We start from the raw sequence: 12011 nt of genomic DNA on the forward strand, positions 1-12011 counted from the left end.
AGTCCATAGCATCAATGCCTTCGTCTTGCAGGAACTGCTGACACTCCAGCCACATGAGGTCTAGCATTGTCTTGCATTAGGAGGAACCCAGGGCCAACCGCACCAGCATATGGTCTCACAACGGGTCTGAGGATCTCATCTCGGTACCTAATGGCAGTCAGGCTACCTCTGGCGAGCACATGGAGGGCTGTGCGCCCCCCCAAATAAATGACACCTAACACTATTACTGACCCATTGCCAAACCAGTCATGCTGGAGCATGTTGCAGGCAGCAGAACGTTCTCCACGGCGTCTCCAGACTTTGTCACGCCTGTCACATTTGCTCAGTGTGAACCTGCTTTCATCTGTGAAGAGCACAGGGTGCCAGTGGCAAATTTGCCAATCTTGCCAAACGTCCTGCACGGTGTTGGGCTGTAAGCACAACCCCCACCAGTGGACGTCGGTCCCTCATACCACCCTCATGGAGTCTGTTTGAGCAGACACATGCACATTTGTGGCCTGCTGGAGGTCATTTTGCAGGGCTCTGGCAGTGCTCCTCCTGTTCCTCCTTGCACAAAGGCGAAGGTAGCGGTCCTGCTACTGGGTTGTTGCCCTCCTACGGCCTCCTCCACGTCTCCTGATGTACTGGCCTGCCTCCTGGTAGCGCCTCCATGCTCTGGACACTACGCTGACAGACACAGCAAACCTTCTTGCCACAGCTCGCATTGATGTGCCATCCTGGATGAGCTGCATTACCTGAGCCACTTGTGTGGGTTGTAGACCCCGTCTCATGCTACCACTAGAGTGAAAGCACCGCCAGCATTCAAAAGTGACCAAAACATCAGCCAGGACGCATAGGAACTGAGAAGTGGTCTGTGGTCACCACTTGCAGAACCACTCCTTTATTGGGGGTGTCTTGCTAATTGCCTATAATTTCCACCTGTTGTCTATCCCATTTGCACAACAGCATGTGAAATCAATTGTTACCCAGTGTTGCTTCCTAAGTGGACAGTTTGATTTCACAGAAGTGTGACTGACTTGGAGTTACATTGTGTTGGTTAAGTGTTCCCTTTATTTTTGTTGAGCAGTGTGTATATATATATATATATATATATATATATATATATATATATATATATATATCATATTTAACTCCTGCACTCCAACCAAAAAACATTTAGATACCCGGTGGTCTGAAGGCTAGGTAATATAAAAATAAAAAAAATACCGGCACTCCAGGGATTTTCAAAATACAGGATTTTCAGAGAAACCACATCAACGTTTCAGCTCCACTTAGGAGCTTTCATCAGGACACTCATATCACATAGAATGAAGAAGCTTATATAGGACAAACAATTAAAAGTAATTACTTACAAACAGATGATCAAGATTCCCCTTTCCTGCCAGGTTGCCGGCACACTCACCAAACACTTCCAGGTCCGCGATCACATGACCCGGAAATACGGACAAAGCGAAATACAATTGGACAGCTAGGACATGTCGCTGGGGCAACCATAGACGCCCAAGTCTCATTGGTTGCTCCCGCATGTACTGGAGCCGATCCAAGTCAATTCAAAATTTTATACGAAAAAATATGTTTAGAATGGGGGATGCCTAGGCAACAAGGACGCACCCAGGGGCTGGAAGAGGAAATACAGGTTAAATAGTATACTTAGAACGGACCACTATAGATGAGACAAATACATGATAAATAATGTTAAGTGTTAAATTAGTAGAATGTGTTCAAAAAGAGCAATAAGGCTCAAGAAAATCTAGTATCTCAAATGTGACTATCTCTATTCCCTATAATAATAGTAGACACTGTATTTTGAAAATCCCTGGAGTGCCGGTATTTTTTTTCTTTTCTTTTGATCCTGAGGAAGGTCCCTGAGAGGACCGAAACGTCGATTTTGCATCAATTTATGGAATAAATTTATAACTTTTTATCCAAGACCGTGAGTGCAACCCAATTATTCCTGGTTTGATTATATATATATATATATATATATATATATATATATATATATATATATACACACTGAACAAAATATATGCGCAACACTTGTTTTTGCCCCCATTTTTCAAGATGTAAGACTTGTTGTATGTACACAAAAGGCCTATTTCTCTCAAATATTGTAGCATTAGTTTGTGTTACAATTACCCTTCTGTGGGATTTCATATACCCCTAAGGTGTCTGGACCCAGCCTGCAATGGCATATGGTTGGGCACCTGGGTAAGCCGCTGGTACCTAGGGTGCCTTGTGAATAATCTGACTCTATAATGAGCTGTAATAGTTATGGTGATTAGAATGTCTCTTTAAGTCTCCACTGGCTGTGCTCAATGTTCATTGTGCTCTATTAATCTGTAATATTGAATGTAATGAAGAAAAAGTTATTCCTGCGCTTTCAGTTATTTCTCAGTTTTAAATAGAAAAACCAGCTGGAAGGATGAGAAATGTAACTAATATAAGGAATTTTGATCTTATTTTATCCAGTATTATTGTATTGTGTATCAGAGCCGAGCTGCTTGACTCACCCCATTTGACATCCAGTATTACAGTGTCACTAACAGTATTCATGGTCAGACACCTGTAATTGCCACTGTGCCCAGTGTGCGCAACGTAAATTGAATATTTGTTTGCTCCAAATCCAGACTTAACTAGATTCAGATCTTTGTACCAGTGATATTCCTGTGAGGTAGAAGCCCCATTACACGTCATATCGATTGATTCTCCTGGGAATATCGTGGCCCAGTTCGGTCTGAAGGAAATCACAAGCTGGCCCTGAGCTCCTGCAAAAGAGAACATATTACAGTTATTTACATGTATAATAAAAGTTAGGGTTATAAAAGGGAAGGTTACTTGTGCCTTTACTAATTTGCTAGATATTTATTATTTGTGATATATGTCCTGGATATAAAACCAGATAAGGAGTCACTAAGATTGGGTCGATATATATTACTATAGAGCAGTGGTGGGCCTGGTGTGATATGGTCACACTGTTTGACAAGTCCCAATATTTCTGAGATATTTGTTGTTTCATATATCCTTATAAATTTTACACCTGTAAAAACACCAATTTTATGGTTTTCTATAAATCTCTATCTATTGTTAGTTTGTCCATTCTGTGAGAATACCTGGAGATTTGGCAGCTGGAGTAGAAAGGGGTGAATTATTTAACAATTTGCCATTTTCATATATTGCATTATTACAGAATGCAGCTAACTGTGTTTTCTCATAATTCTAACATTTAGGACAGACAGTGATTAGGAGCACTTACTGTTACACCCCTCGAAATCACTTAATCTTGTAACGTATTAAAATACAGTCAGATACTAATCAATGTATTCTAGATTAATTTATACACTGAGAAACTGGTGGAAATAAAAGTTAAGCAAGTGTATCACTCCCCACCCATATCTGTGTCTTCCTTCAGATGACATGGGCCGCTGAAGCTATGAATATATCAGTGACTATTAAATATTTCAAAAAGGGGTATTTATTTTATGGGTAAAAATATATCCACATTGTAACTCTTCAGGTTATTCACTGTAGGGCAGGGGTCTCAAACCATCAGCCCACTTGGCCATTTACGACCTCCAACCCAATTCTTACAGCCGGTCATGTAGGGGGAATCTGCTGGCACCTTAATTGCCAGACTGTCTGATCAGACATTAGACACCTGGCAATCACAGCCACAAGGCCAGTGTCCGACCAGACAGTCTGCTAATTGAGCTGCTGGTTTCTTTCCCTCTAATGTAGTGACACGATACATGGCAGTAACGTAGTGCTGTGCATTGTGTGCAAAGAAGCAAGAACATGAAGTGCAATCATATCCCATCTCCCTGACTACGCACTGTGTGCCTGATCAGTGAGTTGTATGGATGTGAGTGTGTGTTACTGTTTGAATTTGTATCAGTGAGTGTGTTCAGAAGCCTATTTACACAGTCTTCACCTTGAGTCTTGCCTGGTGTGTAGATCCCCTCTTTTATTGATCTGGTGCTGAGTGCCTGTTCCTGTGCTACTAGGATTAATGACTCAGTGGTGTCTTTCAGTCCTGCCTTTTCCACTGGTAGGATTTTGTCATGTGAGCCACAGCCACTATCTGCCTGTAGTACACCCCATTGAGAGGTCTGTCTTTCCATGGAACCTCCTCCTTTTCTTCATGCTGTATCTGTGGATGTCTCAGGCATTCCCTTAGCAGTTCATATTTGGGAGCCATCTTTGTGATGTACTTGTGGATGCTCTGTGATTCATCCAGCACTGTGGCCTTGGCACTTATCACACCCCGACCTCCTTTCTTCTGGCAGGTGTACAGTCTCAGGGTGCTTGATTTCAGATGGAATCCTCCATTCATAGTGAGATGTTTCCGGGTCTTAACTTCCATGGTGACCAGCTCTTCTCTTGGCCAGGTTATTATTCCAGCTGGGTACCTGATGGCCGGTAAGGGATATGTATTGATGGCTTGTATCTTGTTCTTGCCATTGAGCTGGGACTTCAGAACCTGTCTGACTCTCTGGAGGTACTTGGATGTTGCTGTCCTTCTTGCCTCTTCCCCATGGTTACCATGTGCTTGTGGTACCCCCAGGTATTTGTAGCTATTCTCTACATCTCCTATTTGGCCTTCTAGTACTTGAACTTCTTCTGTCCTGATCATCTTCCCTCTTCTTGCTACCATCCTTCCACACTTATCTAGTCTGAATGACATTCCAATATCCTTGTTGTATATCCTAGTTAGGTGGATCAGTGAGTCAATGTCTTGCTCATTCTTGGTATACAGCTTGATGTCATCCATGTAGAGTAGGTGGCTGATGGTAGCTCCACTCTTTGTGTATTTTTTGTATATCTTTTTGTTTTTTTTCTCTCTAAGCATAAAAGGATCCTGCTGTTCAGGGGCGGACTGAGAACCCTCAGGGCCCCCGGGCAAAATAAATCAAGGGCCCCCTTACAGGCCCCACCCATACTCCGCAGCAAGCGCCACGCATGTCCCGCCTCCATGGACCGCCTCCAGCCACACCCTACACAATCTTTAGACACAAGGAACAAAAGTGCAATAATCCCTTCAAGGCCCCAGTAGAGACTACAATTGAGGGCTAATGGGCCATGGAGGGGGGTCTTTCTAGCAGAGGCTATCTCAGTGTCCTTTAGAGAGTGTGTTAGAAAGAATCCCCTCCAGGCCCAATTAGAGACTACAATGGAGTCTAATAGGCTCGAAGGGGGTCTTTCTAACAGAGGCCTCAGTGTCCCTGCTGGAAACAGTCGCCTCCAGGCCCCAGTAGAGACTACAATTGAGGGCTAATGGGCCATGGAGGGGGGGAGCATTCTAGCAGAGGCTATCTCAGTGTCCTTTAGAGAGTGTGTTAGAAAGAATTTCCTCCAGGTCCCATTAGAGACTACAATGGAGTCTAATGGGGCCTGGAGGGGGGTCTCTCCAACACTCTGGTTCCTATTCACAATATAGCAACACAACATAGCTGATACCTAGGCCAAGTTGGCTCCTCTTACCTTAATTACTGTTGCTGGCTGGCAGTCTGTGGGCTTGCTGGAAGGCTGTGGGCTTACTGGCTGCGGCTGGCAGGCTGTGGGCTTGCTGGCAGGCTGTGGGCTTGCTGGCTACTGCCGGCAGGCTGTGGGCTTGCTGGCTGCGGCTGGCAGGCTGTGGGCTTGCTGGAAGGCTGTGGGCTTACTGGCTGCGGCTGGCAGGCTGTGGGCTTGCTGGCAGGCTGTGGGCTTGCTGGCTACTGCCGGCAGGCTGTGGGCTTGCTGGCTGCGGCTGGCAGGCTGTGGGCTTGCTGGCTGCGGCTGGCAGTGGCTTGCTGGCTGCGGTTGGCAGGCTGTGGGTTTGCTGGCTTTAAGCCTAACTGGTGGCCTGTAGGCTGGCTGGCTGTCTACTGGCCAGCCTGTGGGCTGGCTGGCCTGTGGGTTGGCTGGCTTGCTGGCTACTGGGGCACTCGTAGATTATTTAAAGAAATAATCCATGCACAATAACCACTACTACTCTGTGTAGTCGTTATGGTGCCAGGAGGGCCGGGCCCCCCTCCCAGAGTAAGTAGTCAAACCATTTAAGAACAGTTTGACAACTTACCTGGGGTCTGCTGGGATATGAGGCTGTAGTAGGGTATAGGAGCAGTGGTGCAATGTGTAAGGGGTGCAGTGTGTGTGAAAGGTTTAGTGTGTGTGAGGGGGTGTAGTGTGTGAATGTGTAGGGTGTGTGGGGCAATGTGTGTACGAGGGGGCTGTGTATGTGTGTGGCAATGTTAGTATGGGGGGCTTTGTGTGTATGGGTGGGCAGTGTATGTGTGTGTGTGAGGCAATGTGTGTAAATGTGTATGGTGTGTGTGGGGGCAGTGTGTGAATGTGTATGGTGTGTGGGGGCAGTGTGTTTATGGGGCTAAAGTTCACTCTCACCACTGCGACCACCAGGAATACCTGGTGGTCACAGTGTTGAGAGTGAACTCTAGCCCGTAGCTCCAGGGCTAGAGTTTACTCTCGCAAGAGCCGTAACGTTGCCGTGGTAACCGCGGCAACGATCTGTGCTCGCGCAAGAAGGACCCAGAGGAGCTGCAGGCTGAGCTCCCGGGTCCTCTCTTCCTCCCTCCCCTGCCGGCTGCCCGCACGGTGCCTGCGGACAGGGGAGGGGGCAATTGCCCTCCTCTTACTCCCCCCTCCCCCTCTTCTTACCCCCCCTCCCCCTCTTCTTACCCCCTTCTTACTCCCACTCTCTTCTTACCCCCCTTCTTACTCTCTCCCTCTTCTTACTTCCCCCCTCCTTACTCCCCCTTCTTACTCCCCCTTCTTACTCCCCCCTCCCCCTCTTCTTACTCCCACCTCTTCTTACTCCTCCCTCTTCTTACTCCCCCCTCTTCTTACCCCCTCCCCCCTCTTCTTACCCCCTCTTCTTACTCCCCCTTCCTCTTTTTACTCCCCCCTCCCCTCTTCTTACCCCCTTTACTCCCCCCTCTCTTCTTACTCTCCCCTCCCCCTCTTCTTACCCCCTTTACTCCCCCCTCTCTTCTTACTCTCCCCTCCCCCTCTTCTTACTCCCCCCTTCCTCTTTTACTCCCCCCTCCCCCTCTTCTTACCCCCCCTCCCTTCTTACCCCCTCTCTCTCTTCTTACCCCCCTCCCTCTCTCTTCTTACCCCCTCTCTTCTTACCCCCCTCCCTCTCTCTTTTTACCCCCCTACTCCCCTCTCTCTTTTTACCCCCCTCCCTCTCTCTTTTTACCCCCCTCCCTCTCTCTTTTAACCCCCCCTCCCTCTCTCTTTTAACCCCCCCTCCCTCTCTCTTTTAACCCCCCCTCCCTCTCTCTTTTAACCCCCCCTCTCTCTTTTTACCCCCCCTCCCTCTCTCTTTTAACCCCCCCTCCCTCTCTCTTTTTACCCCCCCTCCCTCTCTCTTTTAACCCCCCCTCTCTCTTTTAACCCCCCTCTCTCTTTTTACCCCCCCTCTCTCTCTTTTAACCCCCTCCCTCTTTTAAACCCCCCTCCCTCTCTCTTTTAACCCATCTCTTTTAACAACCCCCCCTCTCTTTTAACCCCCCTCTCTCTCTCTTTTAACCCCCTCTCTCTTTTAACCCCCCTCTCTCTTTTAACCCCCCCTCTCTTTTAACCCCCCCCCTCTTTTAACCCCCCCCTCTCTCTTTTAACCCCCCCTCCCCACTCCCTCCCTCTCTCTTTTTACCCCCTCCCCGTAGCGTGGCCGAGCTGCTCTGCGTCCGCGGTGCCGGCCGGATTGATAGGAAGGTGCACACACACTGAGTGTGCACCTTCCTGTCAGTCCGGCCGGGTACAGGAAACAGAAACTCCTGTTCCGCGCGGAACAGGAGTTTCTGTTTCCTGTACCCGGCCGGACTGACAGGAAGGTGCACACTCAGTGTGTGTGCACTTTCCTATCACTCCGGCCGGCACCGCGGACGCAGAGCAGCTCGGCCACGCTACGGGGAGTGGAGGTGAGAAGCTGCAGCCGCCTAAGCGCTCTTAAGAGAGCGCTCAGGCGGCTGCAGCATTTAAAGGGGCGGCCGGGCCCCCTGATGGCGGGCCCCCCTCCCGGCCGGTCAGTCCGCCCCTGCTGCTGTTAGGATTACAGAATGATCCAGCATGTAGAATTGTGTAACACAGAGGACTGATAGGTAACGTATACCGAACCTTAGAATGGCCGGACTAGCATACCAAAGAATAGTCAGGAATAGCCGAGGTCAAGGGAAACAGAAAGAGACACAACGATAAGGAAAAGCCAGGAGTCAGGGATGCCAGAAAACAGGGAAGTAAAAAACAATGCCAAAGTCAAATAACCAGAATTACCAGAATCAATAACGCACTCTCGGACAACCACAAGGGAAACCACGACAGAGCACTGAGCAGGATGAGAACTGGGCCTAAATATGCCTCCTCTAGATCTGATAGGCTGTAACCTGCCTTTGACCCCAAAGCAGTTACCATGTTCCCATTTACATAATTGCTGCTCAGCATTAACCCTTCTGTGGATTTGGTTGCTGCTCGGCACAGCTTTTCCTGTGTGGACAGTAAATGCCATTAACCACATTTTTATGTGCGGATGGATACGTGATACCTACACCTACACAGAATTTATACATATACTATATACTGTCTAAACCTTGCAGGATAAATATTTTTTATTTTTCACCTTGGGATTAATATCTAGAGTATAACATATTATTTCCGCTTGGTTACTAATTCTATACCTGGGTGTGTCTAAGCCTATTTAAGTCTGTAAACACCCTGGCATTTTTAATTACCTGCATTGATAAAACCCTAACCGAAATAACTAACAGCAGACATGATATAGAGAAAGTCACAATTTTTAACCATTGCAATCTTCCAACCTGAGAAAAGGAGAAAGGGAGAGGTAAAGAGAAATAAAGAAAAAAAAAAAATCGTATAGGTGGATTTCTTTTTTTTTTTGGAAAATATTTTCTCTCCCTTATAAACATCCACAATGGGTCCAAAGAAGGATAAAAAAAGAGAAAAATACAGAATTGCCCAGTCTGAAGAGAATAAATTCAAACTTACTACTCCCCTAAGACTAGCTCATCTATCCAGTTGAATCATCGAAGCTCCTTGAACATTGATTGAACTCTTCATATCTCCTAGATTAGCCACCTTGTTATATGTTTTTAACTTGAAATATCTTTCGTTGATACTTAGCTATTAGTTAGTTTCGGCTAAACTTTTAGCAAAGGGCAAGGGGTCTGACGCTATTTTGGCACTGTGTGTTGGGGGTTGGAGACGTGTGGTAATTTGATTACACAATGGGAGGTGCATTTGCAGGCACCTGTTTGGTTCTTTTGAATCTTTAGATTATTCGATTATTAATGTAGATTAATAATAATTTTGAATCTTTAGATTATTAATGTATTCCCCTCCATGTTCCCAGGTACTATATTACTATATATGTTTTGTACCTTCTAGCTGAATACCCCCCCCCCCCCTTTATGTATGTATAGTACTTATAGCCATTAGATTTTTAGGTTATCTCAGACCCTGCCTTTCTTTCTCGCCCTCCTATATATTTCCTTAAGGGGTTATCCCCCCCCCCCATCCATACATAATTAGCAACCTGACACACTCTGACGCAGCTATCCTCCTTGCCTCTTCCCCATGGTTGCCATGTAGCTATTCTCTACATCTATTTGGCCTTCTGGTACATGAACTCCTTCTGTCCTGATCATTTTCCCTCTTCTTGCTACCATCCTTCCACACTTATCTAGTCCGAATGACATTCCAATATCCTTGTTTTATATCCTAGTTAGGTGGATCAGTGAGTCAACATCCTGTTCATTCTTGGTATACAGCTTGATGTCATCCATGTAGAGTAGGTGGTTGATGGTAGCTCCACTTTTTGACCTGTGTCTGTATTCACTCTTCTCTCTACTTGATGATCTGGCTAAAGGGGTCGAGGCCTATGTAGAACCTTGGAATGTGCCCCATTTGATGTTCACTTGAGTTATTGTCCTGGAATTGGCTTCTAGAGTTGTTTCCACTTGCCGATTGAGTTCTTGATGACCTTGTATAGAGCCAGTCATTTCAGTATCTGTGTGTGTGGCATTGGGTCATAGGCTTTCTCGAAGTCAATCCAGGCTGTGCACAGATTGGTCTATCTGGTCTTAGAATTTTGTGCAACTGCTTGGTCTATCAGCAGTTTGTGTTTTGATCCTCAGGTGTTGTTTCTAATTCCCTTCTGAGTATTGCTCATGTAAAGACTCATATGCCCCTCGATCTTGGAGGCTCTGATGCCTGACTGGACATTGCATTTGTAGAGAAGCAGGTGATTGTTCAGTAGTTAGATGGTGTTGTTCCTTTGTGAGGGTCCTTCATGACCAGAATTGTTCTGCCTTGGGTGAGCCAATCAGGGTGGGAGCCTGTTGCTTGAAACTGGTTCATTTGCACTGCTAGGCATTCATGCAACATTGTTAATTTCTTTTTCATCCTGACAGGATACCTGCATCTCCATTTAAAGATCAAAGTGGCTCTCATTTGTCAGTTTGGTTGGTGGCAGGACCCTATGTTCCTGCAGGCCCTGGTGACAGTGCAGGTAGTACTGCTGTTGTCTCCTCTCTCTCTCCCACCGCTCTCTGTGTGCCAGATTGCCTCGGCTAGTGAGTCACTAATTAAATCAGTTCAAAGCAGTTTTATTGGATCCGCAACATTTCGACCTGTACCCAGGTCTTTATCAAGCATGATCAAGACCTGGGTACAGGTTGAAACGTTGTGGATCCATTAAAACTGCTTTGAACATATCACAGTGAGTGCCTGTACCCATGCTCAGTTTAGCACCCTGTGTGTATTTTTGTGATCGAGTGCACCCTCTTCTTTATTTTGATACTAATTCAATCAGTGACTCAACTCACTAAAAAGTAATAAATAAAATAAATCATAAAAGTAATCCTGATTCAATTCATTGACAAAGACTCTCCCCCCAGGAATGATTGATGAGAGAACTAGGAAGCTCAGCTTATAATTTGTAATATGATCTGCTTACATATACACAGAACTGTGTGTCTCATTCGGCAAGAGCCATTAGCCTGACACTGGTAATCACCACTGTGCCTCTTGTGCGCATGCCTAATTAATAACTGATGTATGTCTTTTCCATCTGTTTATGGTCTGCCATCTTTAAACCAGTGATACTCCTGTTAGATAGAAGCCCTATTATCTTCACAGTGATTGAGTATTTGATGAGTGCCGTGGACCAGTTAGATGTGAAGGATCTCTCAGGCTTGTTCTGAGCTCTTGCAATATACCATAGTTTACAGATAATGGTATTCTATTTTACAGATAATTGTGTTCTATGTGAGGAGTCACCAATGTTTAGCACATGTATTATAGTAGTGGTGGGATAGTTGTAATATGGTCATAGTGTACTTATTCTTCATAAGACAGCCCCTCTAAGTTGTCAGGTAAGCAGCAGGAATGCACAGTTCCTGCTGGTTACTATCAGTTTTGTCCAAGTTGGGCATTTGTTGTCTTGAGCCTATTTCAGGGAGTGGGGCTATGTATTCTTAGTGGTAAGCTACTTATCCCATGAACCCATGATGAGAAGGCCTTTATAGGATAAGTATGGAACCAGTAAACCCGATTGAGGTACTTCTGATTGAATGTCTTTTGTTAGGGATAACTGGCAGACCCACTAAACAGCAGAACAGTGCAAAGGACAATATGGGTAATACTTTAATTTAATTTTGTTTTTTGCTTTGATTGATTTATTGTTTAATGTGTTATCTGTGTGTATTGCAAATAAAATTTTAGAGAAAAAATGAAAACTATTCGCAAGTAAAAGAAGGCTATCAAATTGTGAGAGGTAATTTGTGGCAGAACTGAATGAAATGTGGAAAAAAGTAAAAATATATACATGCATATTTCACCAATGAAACTAATACTAAGAAAACTTAAACAAATTGTAAGCAGGCTTAATTCTTCTTATAATATATATGAAAGGTTGTCAAGCAAGGTTTCCTGTGACAGGAAATTGTGTATGTTAAAAACTAAACTAAACTTGAACTTAAAATATCAGTATG

Source organism: Pelobates fuscus, chromosome 13 (assembly GCF_036172605.1).
Source record: "Pelobates fuscus isolate aPelFus1 chromosome 13, aPelFus1.pri, whole genome shotgun sequence".
Lineage (NCBI taxonomy): Eukaryota > Metazoa > Chordata > Amphibia > Anura > Pelobatidae > Pelobates > Pelobates fuscus.